Below are 20,023 nucleotides of genomic sequence, written 5' to 3' on the forward strand. Positions count from 1 at the left end.
ACCCTTGACAATGACACACTGAAAGAACTGGGCACAAATCAAGGTAAAATATCCACCCCTGATGTAAAATTGTCATAATCTGGGACTTCAGAATGCTCAAGCATGGGGAAAATAGTAAAAAGTCATGAACTCAAAGATTGACCTGTTTTGAAGAGATGTTTATCACGAGGTTAGAGTACAGTGTATAGCAGAAAGTACACTTTACATGTATCATGTTAGCCGAAAAGAACACCCACTGGCACTTCATGTTGGCAGAGCACAAAACATGTCCCTTACAGTTGTTTCAATGTCTTGATTCTGGCCATTTGGACTAAGAAAGGAACTGCTTTTGTAATTTTCACATTGCTCATCCTTTGAGTAAACAGTCTGCCCCTGATGCTTTTTGTCCTCTTTAGAAAATCCTAATGTCACCCTGTCCTCAGAAGGCTGTCAAAAGGAACTGTTTGTTTTCCTGATTTTGCTTCCTGCTTCTGCAGTAATTGCTCCGCTTCTACCTCAAGTCCCAAAGTCTCCGCATCAGCCGGTACATCCAGCTGTTGCATCAATTCCTCCAACTTGCTGGCCTTCCGGAGCTCATTCTGCTGGATGATGGTGGAGAGGTGCTCAGTGAGTTGATCTTCCATTTCAGTCTTACACTGTGGATCTAGCTTTGCGGTCACGTGCTCTGCTTCAGCCTTGTCAGACTGCTTCCAGGCGTCTGAGCCATCTCGGCTGGCTTGAATGATCAGGTTCCCAAGGACCCCAATGTCAGCCGACATCACGTCATCTAAAGCATGTGACTCCTTCTGGATCCTTATTAATTTCCTGGTCTCTGCCTGAGATCTTTTAGATGTTTCTGCAATAGCTTTGGCCAAAAAACATTTCTTACATTTATTTTACTCTTCCAGTAATGATTGTTCTTATTAGAAGATTTCCCAATCAGACCTATTTATCTATCTATCTATCTATCTATCTTTCTTTCTTTCTTTCTTCCTTCTTTCATGAAATAATCTTTGAAAAAAAATCTAGCAACAAAAAAATCAATTAAAAGTTGACATTTTCCTAAAATTGAACATATTCTAAAAAACAGATTAGTACTTTATTATAGAACATAACCCAACCTATTGGCATTTCAATATATTCCTAAAGAAATAGTTAAAAGGAACGTTCAGTACCCCAAAACTGTAACAGAATTTTCATTCTAATCTGTGTCTAGGAAAAGCCAATCAATTTCTACTTAAAACTGTCACCTGTGATGAAATATAATTAAAAAACATAAGCATTTGGTCTGACAATCTTTTAAAATCATTTTATTGGGGGTGTTTACAGCTCTCATAACAATCCATCCATCCATTGTGTCCAGCACCGTTGTACATATGTTGCCATCATCCTTTTCAAAACATTTTCTTTCTACTTGAGCCCTTGGTATCAACTCCTCATTTTTTCATTCCCTCCCTCACCTTCCCACCCTCACAAACCCTTGATAAATTATAAATTATTATTTTTTCATATCTTACACTATCTCCCTTCACCCATGCTTCTGTTATTCGTCACCCTGGGTGTGTGTGTGGATTATATGTCGATCATTACAATTGGCTGCCCCTCTCCCCCCCCCCCCCCCACTTTCTCCTTACCCTCCTGGTATCTATACTCCCATTATTGTTCCTGATGGTTTATCTGTCCTGTATTCTGTGTATTGAGAGATCTTATCTGTATCAGTGTACATGCTCTGGTCTAGCTGGATTTGTAAGGTAGAACTAGGGTCATGATAGTGGTGGGGAGGAAGCATTAAAGAACTAGATGACTATTGTATGTTCCATTGGTGCTGTACTGCACCCTGGCTGGCTTGTTCCTTCCTTGTGACCCTTTTGTGAGGGGATGTCCAATTGTCTACAGATGGGCTTTGGGTCTCCACTTTACCGCCACGCCCCCATCAATATGATTGTTTGTTTTGGGTTTTCTGATGCCTGATACCTGATCCTGTTGACACCTCATGATCACACAGGCTGGTGTGCTTCTTCCATGTGGGTCGTCTGACAATCTGTAACATTGGTTAGAATATTCTGATGTTCGTTTTTGATGGAAGTTACATTTATCCAATGTGAAAGCCAAACTTGAAACATATGCGACCAACAGTTCTATCCTATTTACACACTTAAAAGATTCCACCTTTATTAATCAAGCTTATTGCATCTCTTTTATGGATCTGACAGGTGCTGCTGAGAGCCCACAAGTTTGATAGCTTTCTGGTAACTTATTCAAATGTGTTTGAAGAAGCATACCTGTTTGTTCTAATTCTGATTGTAAATAAAAACCCAGTTTCAAAAACAATGAGCAATTACTTTGATCTAGTAGATCTTAGGATTGTTGGAAATGTAGCAAGCCTTGTCCAGGCTCTTATTTGCCCTCTATTATTCTTCTTACCACTGGCCCTGTTGCTGGCAAAAGGTCAATGACCAAAAGATGGGGAACGATAAGAACTTGGCTGCAGGCCACTATATCTAGGGGTTTGTTCAGCCTCTGGTACATATGATTGCATCTTTCAAAGCAGGTATGGGACAATCCAAATGGAGAAAGAAGTACCTCAAAAAAGGGAAAGCATTGATATAAAATTATCATATCAAATATAAATGTAATACCTGTCTATATTTTCTTATTTGCAGTGTTCGTGGTGTCAACTCCTCACCAGTATTTTCTTTTCTTTTTATTAAAAATATCATTTTATGGAGGCTGTGTTAGACAGGGTTCTCTAGACTCCGGCGGTTCTCAACCTGTGGGTCGCAACCCCTTTGGGGGTCGAATGACCCTTCCATAAAATGTGGTTATAAAATGGAACAGAAGTTTCTCATTTCTAAACTAAACATAAGACTTCTCAAATTAAAATAATAAAAGAGGGGGTGGGGAAGGAGGGCTAGAAAGGACTTACTGGCAATGTTAATATTAGACCTCAGGCAGGACAGTGAAGTAGTTTGTTCAGAACCTTGAAATGTATTTCCTGGTGTGATGACATCATCATGCCAACCCCATCACATACACCCCATACAAATACAGGTGTATGTGACAGGGTTGGCACCATAATGTACTTATGCGGACCAGTCATATGTGTAGAGAGCAGCTACTGTGTTGAAAGCAGCAGAATTGGAGGTAAAAAGACAATTCATGAATTATAATTACTGGGTTAATGTAAAATCATTTACTGTAAAATCATCAACTACTGCAAAAAAAAGATTTGTACCATGGGAACTTAATCTGGATGCTGATCGGTCTTTTTATATTCAGCTGAGATCGGTGTGAATACTGCCCCCTTGTGATAGTAACAGGTATGTAAAAACACACACAGAGAATGCTGAATTATAGGCAATTTTAATGAACTGTATTGATTGAACTATGCCATATATCATTTTTTGCATTATTAAAACTAATATTATATATTATTGTCATTAGCAAACCATCCCATGACAATGGATTGTGTAGAGAAGAATGTTAAGAAAAGAAAATGTAGTGAGGGTTTTTTACAGTATGGTTTTACTTCAATAATTACAGTAGGAATTGAAAAACTGCAATGTGTTAATTGTTGTGAAGTTCTATCTGCCGAATCTATGAAGCTGAACAAACTAAAATGCCATTTCGGTAGCAAGCATCCAAGCTTTTCCAGCAAGGATATCAACTATTTTAGAAGCAAAGCTGATGGACTCAAGAAAGCCAGACTTGCCACTGGTGGCAAGTACCACAAACAAAACGTAGCAGCTATTGAAGCTTCATATTTGGTGGCACTCAGAATCGCCAGAGCTATGAAACCTCACACCATTGCTGAGGATTTACTGTTGCCAGCAGACAAAGACATTGTTCAAGTTATGATCGGAGACGAATTTGTTATAAAATTGAGTACAATTTCCTTATCTATCAACACTGTCCACAGAAGAATAGATGACATATCTGCTGTTATTCTTGATCAGGTCATCCAGGAAATTAAATCTGCTCTGCTTCCAATATTTAGCATCCAGCTTGAAGAATCTACAGATGCAAACTGTTCACAGTTACATGAGGTATATTAATGATGGCGACTTTAAAGGTGAGTTTCTTTTTTGTAAACCTTTTGAAATGGCTACTATAGGTGATGTATTTGACACAGTTGGTTCATTTCTGAAAGAGCATAAGATTTCTTAGGAAAAGGTTTGTGGTGTTTGCACAGATGGTGCTCCAGCTATGCTAGGAAGTCGATCTGGATTTCAGTTTGGTACTGAATGAGTTGACAAAAGTCATAAGAATTCACTGTATGATTCATCAGCGAATACTAGCAATGAAGAAGCTACCATAAGAGTTACAAAAAGTAATGAAAGGCATTATAAGTTCTATCAATTTTGTAAAGGCAAGCACTTTAAACAGTCGACTGTTTTCCCAACTTTGCAACGAGTTGGATGTGCTGAATAATGCTCTGCTGTTTCACGCTGAAGTGAGATGGTTGTTGAGAGGAAAAGCTTTAAAACATGTGTTTGAGCTTCGTGATAAACTCAAAATGTTTCTTAATCAGAAAGCAAGACCGCAGTTCGAAGCACTTTTCAGTGATAAAAGTGAACTGCAGAAAATATCTTACTTGGTTGACATCTTTGCCATCTTGAATGAGTTAAATTTATCACTGCAAGGACCAAATGAAACATGCCTTGATTTGTCTGAAAAGATCTGATCATTCCAAATGAAACTTCAGCTTTGGCAAAAAAATTGGATGAAAACAAAATTTACATGTTGCCTATCTTATCTGCTTTCTTTGAGAAACATGACATTGAACCAGACAAAAGGATTATGATGATAATTTCTGTGAAAGAACACTTGCACATGCTTGCAGATGAAATTTCATCGTACTTTCCAAATCTACCTGACACCCCATTTGTACTTTCTAGAAGCCCATTCACAGTCAAAGTTGAAGATGTTCCTGAGACAGCATGAGAGGAGTTCATTGAACTTATGAACAGTGATGCAGCAAGAACTGATTTCTCTACAATGCCAGTTACAAAATTCTGGATTAAGTGTTTGCAGTCATATCCTGTTCTGTCTGAGACTGTGTTGTGCCTTCTTCTTTCATTTCAACAACGTATCTTTGTGAAACAGGGTTTTCCAGCTTGTTGGTTATCAAGTCTAAATACAGATGTAGACTTGTGGAAGATGATCTTCATTGTGCTCTTGCAAAGACTGCCCCAAGAATTTCTGATCTGGTGAGAAAGAAGCTATCTCAACCTTCACACTGGCATTGGCTTTTTACGCATACTGTTGTAAAATGTAGCAATGTAGTTTACTGTCATTATACTAAGACTGTTACCCATGCTACACCATGCTTCAAGAAAAAATTTCATTTATTTGCAATTAGAAATAAATATTTCACAATATATAATTGCATATTGTTTTTGTGATTAATTACTATGCTTTAACTATGTCTGATTTATAACAATGAAAATACATCCTGCATATCAGATATTTACATGATGATTCATAACAGTAGCAAAATTACAGTTATGAAGTAGCAACAAAAATAATGTTATGGTTGGGGTGTCACCACAACAGGAGGAACTGTGTTAAAGGGTCACGGCATTAGGAAGGTTGAGAACCACTGGGGTAGAGCAAATAGTCAAACTTCAGGTCGCTGGCGACTGTTGTCCAACCTGGGGTCTGTTTGTCTTTCACTTCACCCATTCCATCATTAAAAGTTATGGCCTGACTTGAAGGTGAACAAGCGGCCATCTAGCTCAGAAGCAATAAAGCCCACATGGAAGAAGCACACCAGCCAGTGTGATCACAAGGTGCCAAAGGGATCAGGTATAAGGCATCATGCAAAAAAAAAAAAGAATATATATATATGTGTGTGTGTGTATATATATATATATACCATAGTGAATGAAGGGGGAAGTGCAGAGTGGAGACTCGAGGCCCAAGTGTTGACCACTGGAGATCCCCTCATAGAGGGGTTTAGGAGAGGGGATGGGTCAGTCAGGGTGCGATATAGTACCGATGAAGAACACAGCTTTCCCCCAGATCCTGGATGCTTCCTCCCCACAACCACCATGATCCGAATTCTACCTTGCAGGACTGGATAGGGCAGAGGTTGTACACTGGTGCATATGGGAGCTGGAGGCACAGGGAATCCAGGGTGGACGATACCTTCAGGACCAGAAGTGTGAGGGGCGATGCTGGGAGAGTGGAGGGTGAGTGGGTTGAAAAGGGGGAACTGATTACAAGGATCCACATGTGACCTCCTCCCTGGGAGATGGACGGCAGAGTAGGGGGATAAGGGAGACTCCAGATAGGGCAAGATATGACAAAATAACAATCTGTGGATTATCAAGGGCTCATGAGGGAGGGGGAGCGGGGAGGGAGGGAAAAAAAAAGAGGACCTGATGCAGAGGGCGTAAGTGGAGAGCAAATGCTTTGAGAGTGATTAGGGCAAATAATGTACGGATGTGCTTTATACAATTGATGTATGTATATGTATGGATTGTGATAAGAGTTGTATGAGTCCCTAATAAAATGTTGAAAAAAAAAGTTACGGCCTGAGGGGTTTGGAACCCCAAAACTTTTGGTCTTCATGGATTCTCTTTCTTGGCCATAGAAATTTGCTTTTCGAACTTCCTCTCTGCCTAGCTCTTTCTACACCCTGAGCATCGCCTGGGGGACTGGCCATCTCCTGACTGGGGTAGGGCCTTTTTTCATGCCCTCAGAAGGACTGTCGTCCTGGTCTCCACTTTCCTCCACATCATCATCCTGCATCACCAATGGGCGACTTATCTCCAGGCAACACTTGCTCTTGGACAGCCGTGACTTTCCTCAGGACTGGATAGTCACCTTTCGGGGAACAGAGGTCACCCAGTAACGGACCGATGGCATCATTTCGTTGATGTCTTCTCTTTTGACGGAAATCTTTGCTGTGTACGGGTAGTTAAGAACCTCTTCAAATGTATCCGAGCTAAGAAACTCTATTGTTATTCCCGAAGAGCTACCAACCTCAAGCTTCTTGAAGAGCTTTTAAAAGTCGGTGCTGAGAGACCAGGACACATCGGCGTGCTCTGAATTTCACATCTTCCACCACGATGGCAAAATCGCAAAGGTCTCCTTCCAGACGTCCTTCACTTAGCGTTTTCAGAAGCAAAGCTCTGAGATCATGGTCCTCATCGTCAATAGCTTCAGATATACAGATGAAAAGCTACGTGCACAATGAAGGCTGGTTTCTCCACGCGCTGACCACCTCATTCCTCGGCCCAGTCACAAGCCAGATCTGCAGCCTGGCACAATGCAGGCCCCGCGGGCTCCCGGCTCACCCCCACACTGGCCGGGGCGGGGTGAGCGCGGGGCGTGGAGGGGTCTGAGGGGTGGTCACATGTTTGGATTTTAATTTTTATTTCAGTTTGGGGCGGGGGTGGGGTGAGGGAAGTCGTGCACGCCCCTGAACGCCTGGCCAGCTGTGAACACCCCATCCCATCCTTCCCCCCACCCCCGTGCATGGGCCGTCGGGGGTTTTCTTGCGAACAAGTTCACGTTTTTTTCTTCAGTTTGCAATCTGGGTCTGTACTTAAAACGTCAACTTTTTTGTGGAGGTTTCGTCATGGGCATTCCAAGCCCCAGCTCCCTTCCGTGGGTTGGCGTTGGGCACGCTGTGCTTTCCACCACCAGCAGGGAGGTGTGCGAGACGGAGCAGAGGAATGGGGGGTCAGTGGTCGGACTGGTTTGCTGCAGAAAGCAGCTGCTCTGGAGGTAATAGAGTCGATCCATCTTGAAGGGTAAGTCTTGGGCTTTGCTCTTGAAGGACTTTTGCTCCATGACGTTGTTGTTGACGCTTGTTCACTGTGATTCAGATGGATTGGTGGAAACATCTAATGGCCAATGTTCAACTCTCAACCTTCCTCTCCTCCTGCCCTGGTGAACTCGGATCTGACCTCACCAGAAGACGGCTCAGAGCCAGCACCAAACCATGCTTTATTCTGCTTCAGTCTCCTCAGCCAGCCCAGCCTGTGCCATCCACCCCGGCTCACTGGACTGTCAGAGCCAAGCCTGTATTATTTTTACGAGTTTGTGGGTTCCCCCACACTTCCCCCAGCTCTATGTCTTGTGATCCCTTTCAGACAGTAGGGATAGCTGGGCATCTTTGAGTTCTTCTGCTCTCAGAGTCATGGAGAGTGACCTTCATGTGGTCTGTTAGTTCATTGGATAGATGGTTTCTGTGGATCTCGGAGTCTCTTTGCTCCTCTTTGCGATAGTTTATTGTGCCAGCCTGTGACTCTCTAGAGAACCCTGTCTAACACACTCTTTGTTCAGAATGTGATCACTTTACTCCTGAATTTTTAATTTACGTATATGTCATTAGGTATAAGAAATGAGGTAGTTGTAACTTGGGGACTTAAGACTGAACATTCTTGTTATCTGAGGAAGTGGAAGACAGTTGTGCCAAGATTGTTAAACTGTCACTAGCTGGGCAATCACAGATTTAGCAACATCAATGCGCTAAGTACTGCATTAAGATAGACATTATTATGACAAACCCGTGACTGATATTTTCAGTGAATATTATTGTACATTTTCCCTTACAATCAACTCCCATTGTTTTTTTAATCGTTTTATTAGGGGCTCATACAACTCTTTCACAATCCACACACACATCAATTGTGTAAAGCACATGTGTACATTCATTGTCCTCATCATTTGCTCTCCACCTAAGCCTCTGGCATCAGCTTCTCATTTTTTCCTCTCCCTCCCCGCTCCCCCTCCCTCCTGAGCCCTTGATAATTTATAAATTATTATTTTGTCATATCTTTCCCTGTCCGACGTCTCCCCTCACCAACACTTCTGTTTTCCGTCCCCCAGGGATGAGGTCACATGTAGATCCTTGTAATCGGTTCCCCCTTCCCAACTCACCCTCCCTCCACCCTCCCATTATCACCACTCACACCACTGGTCCTGAAGGGATCATGCGCCCTGGATTCCCTGTGTTTCCAGTTCCTGTCTGTACTAGTGTACATCCTCTGGTCTAGCCAAATTTGTAAGGTAGAATTGGGATCATCATATTGGCGGGAGGGGGGGAGCATTTAGGAACTAGAGGAAAGTTCTATTTTTCATTGCTGCTACATCGCACCCTGACTGGCTCGTCTCTTCCTCGAGACCCTTCTGTAAGGGGATGTCCAGTGGCCTATAAATGGGCTTTGGGTTTCCACACTGCAATGTGCCCCTCATTCACTATGGTAAGATTTTTTTGTTCTGATGATGCCTGATACCTGATCTCTTTGACACCTCGTGATCCCACAGGCTGGTGTGCTTCTTCCATGCGAGCTTTATTGCTTCTGAGCTAGATGGCCGTTTGTTCACCTTCAAGCTTTTAAGACCTAGATGCTATATCTTTTGATAGCCGGCACTATCAGATTTCTTCACCACATTTGTTTATGCACACATTTGTCTTCAGCAATCATATCATTGCTTTTATAAATAGCATCCAGCTACGAACAGATTGATTTTGTACAAGTGAATAATGACAAGTGATAGGGAGTTAGCCTAAATTAGCCCCAAATCCCTCACTCAACAGGGCTTTAAAAAATTGGTGCTATCTAGTCAGATTAAGCCACTGGCAGATCCCCTCTAGCCATAGGCAAAGCTCTGGAACAACTTTACTATCAAACATACATTACTTTAATGCTGATTATGCTGGATCAAACTTGATAATTGGTCAGTTGACCTCCCTCTACACCAGCGGTTGTCAACCTGTGGGTTGGGACCCCTTTGGGGGTAGAACTACCCTTTCAAAGGGGTTGCTCGATTCATAAAAGTAGGAAAATTACAGTTATGAGGTAGCAACAGAAATAATTTTATGGTTGGGGTCATCACCACACGAGGAACTGTATGAAAGGGTTGCGGCTTTAGGAAGGTTGAGAACCACTGCTCTAGGCCCAACCTGAATTTGTTCTAGGTGCAGGGATCTCTTTTTGGTCCACAACACAAACTTCTTCCCTGTTTTTAAAAATATTGATGGTGGTCCTTTTTTTTTCTTACTCATTGTTTGTATTTTTATCTTTATATTACTATTGTTTTATCCTTATCACTTCATTTCATTTTTTGTCCTTTATTGTTTCTGTTGGGTTTGCCAGTGTGTGAAGCATAGGAGTGAGTGCATAGAGATAATAGCTGATGCAAGGCTTTGTAGGGGATGTAGGGGAGGGGAGATGGGGGTGTGGGTTGAGACTAAACAATGAAGGTGGGAGGGGGAATGAGCATTAGAACCTAAGGTGACTACACAAGTAATTTTAAAGGGGAATTAGTCATGGGGGGGGGGGCGGGCAGAAAATGTTCTGAAATTGATTGTGGTAATGATTGTACAATTCTTCTTGATATGATTGTACTATTGAATTGTGTGCTATGTGGATTAAGTACCAACAAAATTGTTTTAAAAATTGATACTAGGGGTTAATGAATGACAGTATCAATGGGCAGTATTTATGTCCCAGGGAGATGATCAATAAGATTCACTACCATAAATTAAGAAATAAGTTTTGAAAGGGGGGCAAAGGCAGATAAAATATAGATCCAGGAATGGGTTTTGGGCTAAAACTAAATCCTAGCTCCAATTTAAGTGCAACTAGCTCTTACATCATGGCCCTGCTTGATCCTCGCTCTCAGGAAGGGACACGGAAGATAAAGCAAAGTGTGGTGAAGAAATTAGATGGTGCTCAACGATCAGATAAAATAGGGATCTTAAAGCTTGTTTCCAAGCAAGCAGCTTTCTAAATGAGATGTCAGCTAGGTCCACATGGACAAAGCACATCAACATCATTGACCAAAGGATTGTAAGCATGTAATCCAAAGCCAAAGGAGGGAATAGTATCAGAGTCTAAACTGTGAGATTCTGGTTTGCAGAAGGCTGTGGATGACAGTAGGAACCCAAGATACATTTGTGAGATCTGCAGAGGAAACAAAAAGTGATTTTTCTCTCTCCATAACAGAGGGGTGGGAAGAAACTGGTTATCTAACCGAGAGCACTGGAGAGATGACTACAGAAGACCAAAATGATAAACTGCCTTGAATGATTAGAACCTTGTCAGTTGACCCCCCCGCTGATGCACATTGGGCCAGATCTGGTTTTCAACATTTTCTGTTTGTTCACATTGGGGTTTATTTCAGATATATTTTGTCATTGGGGTGGCCCTCTTGAATTTTTCTGTTTTTTCAGTGTGTGAAACCCAGGATTGATGAGCTATAGAGTCAGCAAGTAGAATAAGGGTTTTGGGGTGAGAAGAGGGTGTACAGTGGTAGTGGGGAGGGGGTGGGGAGTGGTAAAAGTGAGCTGATGTCAAGGGGTTTAAGAAAGAAGAGAATCGAGAATGATGATGGCAACATGGTTGCCATGATGATGGTACCTATGTTCTTGACACAATGGATGGATGTATGGATTGTGATAACAGTTGTATGAGCCCCCAATAAAATGATTAAAAAAAGATTTAAAAAAAAGAAAGAAGAGAATGTTTTTTTTTAAAAATATCTTTTTATTGGGGCTCATAAGGCTCTTATCACAATCTGTACATACATCAATTGAGCAAAGCACCCTTATACATTTGTTGCACTTGTCACTCTCATAATTCACCTTCCACTTGGGTTCCTGGAATCAGCTCGGTTTCCCTTTTTTTCCCCCCATCCCCCTCCCTCCCCGAGAGAATGTTTTGAAACTGACTGTGGTAGTGATTGTACAATACTGTGTGATGTGATTGAACAATAGATATATGCTGACAGAATATTCATATTAAAATGGTTTTGAGAAATAAATAAATAAAGAAATGAGGTAGAAATCCAACTACTTTTTCTAGGTAGTTACCTAATTGTCCTAATACCATTTAATGAATAACTCACTTTTCTCTTTTGAAAGGACAGCTCTAGCTCGATTGTTTTCAATAATTTTTATTTATTATTTCCTTTTCTTGTCTTGATGCATGAGCTAGGATGATCATAACAACATTTATTAACAATTGTGATAGGGGATGTCTTTTTCTTATTCCCATCTTTAATTGGATTTTCCTTCTTTTTTCTCATTTGATAGAATTTTTAAAACAGTTCTATTGATGTATGTTAGGCCTTCAACAAGTTGTACATTTTTGACATGTACAATGCAGTAAGTTTTGATATACAAGGAGGCTTTTCAAAGTTCATGGGAAAGTTGTTACTGAACAGAAGGCAGACACGTGTTAGCTTGGGTGGGTGGGTGGGGGGCAACGCATCATTAGAAGGAGGTCAGCCCAAAATGATGGAGCTGGGGAAGACAGAGCATGTCTGTACCTGTGTTTTTACCTTTGCTGCAAATATATCCATGCATGTGGTGAGCGTACAGAGGTCAAAACTATGAAAACGTTTTAGACATAACTGAACACTTTATTGGAATGAATTACTGGGCCTGGGAGCTCAGGATCATAGTCTCTGGGACAATTGGCATAACACAGACAAAGACAATGTTATCCTACTTGCGTGAGTAGTGAGGAGAGCTTTAAAGGCTTATGAGTGGCCATCTAAACTGTGTAACTTCTGGGTTTATCTCTGTCCAGAGGATGAAAATTGAAAGCACGTGGAAACAATTAGCCCAATGGACTAATGGGAATATCAGTTTACACAATCTTGTGAGACAAGAGCTAGATGGCTACCATTACTAACTGTTCTGAAAGGGAACACAATAGAAAGTCCTTGCGTAGCTTCAGGAAAATGTGGAACAAAACTCAGAACTACAATTAGACTAGGTTTACTGGTCAGATAGATACTGGTGGAATCCTTCAGACTGTAGCCCTTAGTTATCCTTTAGGCATGGAAATAAATTCGCCAGCATGGCTCAATTTTCATCCAAAGAGTACACGTAATTACAGGGGGGCTTTGGTGAAGTACAGAGACAGCGAAAAAGAAGAAGCATGGATTGACACAGCGGCTGCAACAATGGGCTCAGACAAGAATAACTGTGAGGTGGTGCAGGACTGAGTAGTGTTTCATTCTGTTGTTCACAGATTCGCGATGAGTTGGAACCAACTCAATGGCACCTAACAACAGCAACAAAAACAACACAGGGAGAAGAACAACACCGAGCAGGTGTGCATCTCAGAACAATCATTTGAGATCCAAAGGACAGCATTTCCCCAAGGCCAAAGTTCAGAATTCAGGAAAGGTTAGAAAGAATGAGGAATGCAAATGAAAAACACATGGAGGAATTACGCTATAAGATGTTTCATTGTGGGAATTGCAGTCAATGAGATGAAATAAAATGCGAATGAATTGTTGAATGGAAAACTGATCTGCTCTGTGAAACTTCAAAAAAGGTAATGAAATGTTTCCATGAACTTATTGAAGGCCTGTTGTATGTAAAAACCTTTGCAACTATCTCATCTTCAAGAAAATGAACATATATATTCTCTACCCCCCGCCCCCCCCCATTTCCTCAAATCCTTTGCAAACTCTTGTTCCTTGATCTGCTTTCTGTCACTAAGGGTTAGATTTCCTACACTTTATACAAATGGATACTGCCTTATCTTTGTTGTCTTCACGATCATTACCGTGTTTGAGTCCATTGTTGCAGCCATTATGTCACGCTTCATCTTCTAAAGGATCTTCCTCTTTGTCACTGTCCTATCTATCAAGCACAGTTTCCTTTTTCATGGACTTGTTCCTTCTGATAACATGTCCAAGTATATTAGATGGAGCCTCGCTACCCTCACTTCTAAGGAGCATTGAAAGGGTAGCTTGGGAAGACAAAGTCAAACATTATAATGAAATATGCACAGAACTAAAGTTAGAAAACCAAAAGGACCTAAAGTTAGAAAACCAAAGATATGCTGAGAACACACTCAGCATATTTTAAACAGAAAGAACCGAAGAGAAAAGTACAGCCTTGGGTTACAACATTGAAAGATTCTGTGAGCAAAATATTGAAGGATGCAGGAAGAATCAAAAGGAGATGGAAAGAACACACAGAGTCAGTGAACCAAGAAGAGCTAGCTGACAGTCCACCATTCCAGGAAGTAGCAGATGAGCAAGAACCAATGGTGCTGAAGGAAGAAGTTCAAGTTGCGCTGAAAGCATTCACCAAAAACATTGCTCCAGGCACTGATACAATGAATACTTATTGAAATGTTTCAACAAGCTGAGGAAGCACTGGAAACATTTGTGTCAGGCAGGGTTCTCTAGAGAAATGAAACCAGGACACTTATGAATATATATATATATATATATATATATATATATATATATATATATATATATATATATATATATATATATATATATATATATATATATATACAGGTTTATACAACGAGAAGGAATATAGCAGCTAATTAGTACTCACAGCAGTACAGAGGGTTCAGTTCAACTCATTTCCATGGAGCAGTTAATATACTGCAAGTCCTTCAATTCATGTGGGCTGCGGTGGTCCAGGCTGGCTGAGTCTGTGCACAGGCAGCAGGCAGCAGGGCGGGTCACCAACAGTCAGTAGCTGGGGAGCTTAGTGAAGCAGGCCTGGATGGGATATTGAAAGCAAGAAAGGCAACGGAATCCACCTCAAGCTCAAGCAATGTACGCATCAGTAGCGTGGCAAAGCAGGTCTCAAAGGCTCCTCAAACTCTAGCTACATGCCCCCCGGATTGACCTGGCCCACAGGTAATGTAGCTCCCAGGGTAAGTCAGAGAACTAGCTCCAGCGGCAGCACGTACGCTCCAGCACGCTCTCATCACCAGAGAGTAAGAGAGATGGGCAGATCTTACAGAGCCATGTATCTCTTTGCCCTCCAATCAATGTGTGACCTGATTAATCCCACGTGTTCCTATTGGCCAAGTTGGCACAGTAAACCTTCCTATTACACACTTATTCTACTATGCCAGGAAATTTGGGTGACAGCTACTTGGCCAATTGGAGGAGATCCATAGTTGTATCAATTCCAAAGAAAGGGGACCTACCGGAATGCTCAAACTATAGAACAATATCACTGGTATTCCATGCCTGTAACATTTTGCCGAAGATCATCCAACAATGGTTACAGTAGTACATCAACAGGGAGCTGTCAGAGGTCTAAGTGGGATTCAGAAGAAGATGTGGAACAAAGGGTATCCTTGCTGATGTCAGGTGGATCTTAGCTGAATACCAGAAAGATATTCACTGTGTTTGATTGACAGTGACAAGGCATTCAACTATGTGGATCGTCACAAACCGTGGACAGCATTGAGAAGAATGGGATTTCCAGAAGCCTTCCTTGTGCTCATGTGGAACTTGTACAGGGATCAAGAGGTAACTGTGCAAACAGAACAAGGGAATCCTGCATTGTTTACAATCAGGAAAGATGGGCATCAAGGTTGTATCCTCTCACCATATTTATTCAGTCTGTATGCTGAGCAAGTCATCGAGAAGCTGGCTTATGTGATGAAGAGTGTGGCATCAGGATTGCAAACAGACTTATTAACAACCTGTGATGTACATATGACACAACCTTGCTTGCTGGAAGTGAAGAAGACTTGAAGCACTTGCTGATGAAATGCAAAGTTGCAGCCTCGATGCACAAAGAAGACCAAAATCCTCACAAATGGACCAATAGGCAATATGATAAATGGAGAAAGGGTTGAAGTTGTCAAGGACTTTGTCTTGCTTGGCTCCACAATCAAAGCTCATGGAAGCAGCAGTCAAGAGATCAAAAGATGAGTTAAATTAGGTAAATCTGCTGCACAAGACCTCTTTGGAGTGTTGAAAACAAGGATGTTACTTTGAGAACTAAGGCACACCTGAACCAAGTCATGGTATTTGTAAAAAACATTGTTATTGGTATATAATTCACATATCATATAACTCAATAGTTAAATCGTATTAAGAAAAGTTGTACAATCATTATCAGAATCAATTTTGGTAGCATGGTACTTTAAAAATCAATTTTTAGTAGCACTTCATCCACATGTCATACAATTCAATAATTCAATTACATCAAAGAGAGTTGTACAATTATCACTACCATCTATTCTAGAACGTTTTCTTCTTTCTTGTACTCATTGTTCTTTATGTAATTTTTTCCTAATTGTGGCAAAAATGTACACCATAAAACATTCTCTAATTCAACAACTTCAACTTGTCTCATTGATTATACCATTATTGATATCCTTTTCCATCTGCTTATTCACAGTTCTGAATGATGCTGGTTTACTTTGGTGGTCATATTATGACCCCCCCCAAAAAAAAACCTCAACAAGAATAACAACAACAAAACAAACAAACAAAAGGTAGGAAAACAAAAAAACAACAACAAAGAAATAAAAAAGAGAAACATTGTCAATCATACTCCTGGGGTATAAGTTGATTGCATCGGTAACATCAATAATTCATCCAAGGACATGGAATTGAAGACACTGTTTATATGAGGAGTTTATCTGAGTATAGAACAACCGTGAGCTGCAATCTAAGAGTTGTGTCTTTGTACGGACTGATTTCTTAATTGATGGAGCTCCGTTTACACTGAGCATGGGGATATTTGTTAGGGCATATTTTCCTGTATCATTTTTTACAGAACCTTGACTATCAGATTAAAACCTGTCATGTTCATGCAGGGTGAGCATTTAAGTATTAAATATATGGTGGCTCTGGGTCCCCTTTCATTGGACACCCACTAAGCCAGGCGTCTAGTGACTTCCATGGTCCAGTGACTGCCATGTCCACAGTCTTGGAGTGGCCATCCTTTGCTCCCTCTCCCATCAGAGTATTTCATTCCTAATTCCAAGGGTACAGGTCATTTTGAGGTAGGTCTCAGTTTGTTCAGCTGGGTTTCTAAGTTGGGTCTTCCTGGTGTGGCCCTGGGGGATGCCATGTTCCCGGTAAGACCGGTGTCTAACATCATCATGGTGCTTAGTCCATGGCTATGGTGTGGTTCACTGAGAGTTGGGTAGAAACATGTTTGAAGTGTCTACCCGGGAGCATAAAATTGGGTTTATCATCCCTGTAGGCTCCCTGCAATTCTTGCTTAGCATTCCTGCCCGATGTGAGGCTGCTCCTCCCCGTCACCCACCATCCTCACCAACAGAAGAAACACCAGGGCCTCCTCGAAACTGTAGATGTTCCCTCCCCTGGTCTCACCTGATTTTTCAGTAAGGGTTCCGTCGTTCCTGCGGAGGGTCTGTTGATTTGTCACAGCCTTGCCTCAGTGTTGCACAGCATCCCATGTTCGGTCTTTTCCGTTTCTCCCTTCTTGAAGGAGTGACTCCAGTGTACGTGAGGACTCCTCCCCCAAGGCCATCCTTCTGAAGTGCACATAAGCGGGGCGATGTAGCCTTTCTACCCTTTCGTTTGGGAACGAGTCTCTAAGATTTGTTTAATTGATGCTTCTCTTTGTAGTAGTGGATGTGTGCAATATTTGCTCTTTTGTGATTGACTAACTTCATGGTATTTTTCAAATGCCTATGTGCACGTGAAAGCTGGACATTGAATAAGGAAGACCAAAGAAGAATCGAGGCATTTGACTGGTGGTGCCGGCAAAGGACACTGAAAGTTCTGTGGTCTGTCAAAAGGACAATCTGTCTTGGAGGAAGTATGGCCAGATGGCTCCTTGAGGACTTCGTCTTCCATACTTTGGACATGTTGTCAGGAGAGACCAGTCCCTGGAGAAGGACATCACGCTTGCCAAAGTGGGAGCGCAGTGACAAAGAGGAAGGCCCTCAAGCAGATGGATTGACATGGTGGGTGTACAATGGGCTCCAGCATAGGAACAATTGTGAGGATGGCGCAGGACCGGGCAGTGTTTGGTTCTGTTGTGCATAGGGTTGCTATGGACCAGAACCAACTCTATGGCACCTAACAACAACAACAACAAATAATAATAATAAATACTAACACAGGCTACAACATGAATGGTGCTTCAAGATTTTATGTTGAGGGAAATACATCAACAACATAAGGACACCCCCCCAAAAAAACCCAGGACAAATAATGTACAACCTCACTTATACAGAAAGACAAAAAGGCAAAGGTAGAGAAACCAATGTTTTGAGTACTTGCCAGAAGTGGGAGGCGAAAGTTTGTATATGAAGCGCGGAGTTTCTGTAAAATGATGAAAAAAATAATCTTGATTAGAGTAATGATTACACAGCTGATTAATATACGTGATGAAATAAATTGTATTTGTAGACCTATAAAAATGGAATTTTCTAATGCAATGTGATATGTGTAGTTGTTAATGGCTGGTGAGTCCATTCGGACTCTTCACAGCCCCATGAACGACGGAGGGAAACACTGCCTGACCGTGCCCTATCCTCACAATTGTTATGTTTGAGCCTTGGTTACTGCAACCACCGTGCCAGTGCATCTCCATAAAAGGCTTCTCTTTATTGTTGACCTTTAATTTCACCAAGCATGAGGTCCTTTTCCAAGGACTTGTCTCTTCTGATAACATGTCCAAAGTATGGGAGAGGAATTCTTGATTTTCTGTATTCTGCAGAGCAGTCTAGCTAAGCTTCTTCTGAGACATATTTGTTTGCTCTTCTGGCAGTCCATGGCATTTTCAATATTCTTTTCCAACAACATAAATCCGTTCTTCTGCAGTCTTCCTGTCCAACTTTCACATGCGTGTGAGGTGACTGAAAATATTTTGGCTTTGGTCAATCACATCCTTCATATTGGCATTCTTGCTTGCCAGCACTTTAAAGAGGTATCATGCAGCGGACTGTCCTTAACACAATGTATCATTTGATTTATTGACTGCTGCTTCCATGAGCATGTGACTCCAAGAAAAATGAGATCCTTGACAACTTCCATCTTTTCTCCATTTATCATTATGTTGTCTATTGGTCTAGTTGTGGGGTATTTTGTTTTCTGTACTTTGAGTTGAAATCCAGACTAAAGGCTACAGTTTTTTAAAATTTTAAAAATCATTTTATTGAGGGATCTTATAGCTCTTATAACAAACCATACATTAATTGTATCAAGCACATTTGTACATATGTTGCCATCATCATTTCCAAAATATTTTCTTTCTACTGGGCCCTTGGTATCAGCTCCTCTTTTTTTGGTAAACATTTTATTAGGGGCTCATACAACTATTATCACAATCCATACATATACATACATCAATTGTATAAAGCACATCCGTACATTCCCTGCCCCAATCATTCTCAAAGCATCTGCTCTCCACTTAAGCCCTTTGCATCAGGTCCTCTTTTTTTTTCCCCTCCCTCCCCGCTCCCTCCTCCCTCATGTGCCCTTGGTAATTTATACATTGTTATTTTGTCATATCTTGCCCTATCCGGAGTCTCCCTTCCCCCCTTCTCTGCCGTCCATTTCCCAGGGAGGAGGTCACATGTGGATCCTTGTAATCAGTTCCCCCTTTCCAATCCACTCACCCTCCACTCTCCCAGCATCGCCCCTCACACCCTTGGTCCTGAAGGTATCATCCACCCTGGATTCCCTGTGTCTCCAGCCCCCATATGTACCAGTGTACAACCTCTGCCCTATCCAGCCCTGCAAGGTAGAATTTGGATCATGGTGGTTGTGGGGAGGAAGCATCCAGGATCTGGGGGAAAGCTGTGTTCTTCATCGGTACTACCTCGCACCCTGACTGACTCATCTCCTCTCCTAAACCCCTCTGTCAGGGGATCTCCAGTGGCCAACACTTGGGCCTTGGGTCTCCACTCTGCACTTCCCCCTTCATTCAATATGGTATATATATATATATATATATATATATATATATATATATATATATATATATATATATATACATATACACACACACACATACACACATACATATACATACACACACATATATATCTATTTTTAAATTTTGCATGATGCCTTATACCTGGTCCCCTTGGCACCTCGTGATCGCACTGGCTGGTGTGCTTCTTCCATGTGGGCTTTTTTGCTTCTGAGCTAGATGGCCGCTTGTTCACCTTCAAGCCTTTAAGACCCCAGATGCTATATCTTTTGATAGCAGGGCACCATCAGCTTTCTTCACCACATTTGCTTATGCACCCATTTGTCTTCAGCGATCCTATCATGGAGGTGTGCAGCCAATGATATGATTTTTTTG

At 41.6% G+C, this 20,023-nt stretch overlaps 2 pseudogenes; both read right to left on the reverse strand.

Annotated features, from left to right (window-relative positions):
• Window positions 1-243: 243 nt before the first annotated feature.
• On the reverse strand, window positions 244-5,297 carry LOC142438581 (RAB6-interacting golgin-like; annotated as a pseudogene).
• A 265-nt stretch (window positions 5,298-5,562) lies between these two features.
• LOC142438597 (zinc finger and BTB domain-containing protein 14-like) overlaps window positions 5,563-20,023 on the reverse strand; it is a 37,508-nt pseudogene continuing 23,047 nt past the window's right edge.

Source organism: Tenrec ecaudatus, chromosome 1, assembly GCF_050624435.1.
Source record: "Tenrec ecaudatus isolate mTenEca1 chromosome 1, mTenEca1.hap1, whole genome shotgun sequence".
In the NCBI taxonomy this organism is placed as follows: Eukaryota; Metazoa; Chordata; class Mammalia; order Afrosoricida; family Tenrecidae; genus Tenrec; species Tenrec ecaudatus.